Source organism: Egretta garzetta, unplaced genomic scaffold (genome assembly GCF_000687185.1).
Source record: "Egretta garzetta isolate BGI_Z169 unplaced genomic scaffold, ASM68718v1 scaffold264, whole genome shotgun sequence".
Taxonomy (NCBI): Eukaryota; Metazoa; Chordata; class Aves; order Pelecaniformes; family Ardeidae; genus Egretta; species Egretta garzetta.
The window spans coordinates 5810781-5811306 of NW_009259685.1; positions in this window are offsets into that span (position 1 = coordinate 5810781).

Genomic DNA, 526 nt, shown 5'->3' on the forward strand with positions numbered 1-526 from the left:
GGCCCCCCCCGCCAGCCGGAGCCGTGCAGTGCCCTGCTCCCAGCCAAAATGGAAATGCTCCCAGGGGGACATTTGCATTTTGCCTGCATTTTTTCCTCTCTGGGGCTATGAAATAGAGATACGAGAAGATTTCAACTGGAGGAGCTTGTGCCAAACTGAAGGCACCGTGGGGCAGGGAGAATGGCTGCGCTTGGACAAATCCCACAGCAATAACGTGCCATGGGCGATTCCACAAACCCCCCGTTTCCTGCAGCCAGCGAGCAGGCTTTTTTTGCTTTGAAAGTAGCATCTCAAAGAGATCACTCCTGTGCTTGTCAATGGTTTGGCCGATTGCAACACTATTTCAGACAACACAGAGGATATTAGAACTTGTCAGCTATTCCTTGATCTTTTTTTTTTTTCCTCAGCTTGAAATGTGAATTTTTTAAAGCCCAGAGGATTTCACAGGACTCTCTTCATTATGACAAAATGAGCATGGATCAAGGCAAGGTTCCTTCGACTTGGCATTGCTCCTCTCTTTCTGAAC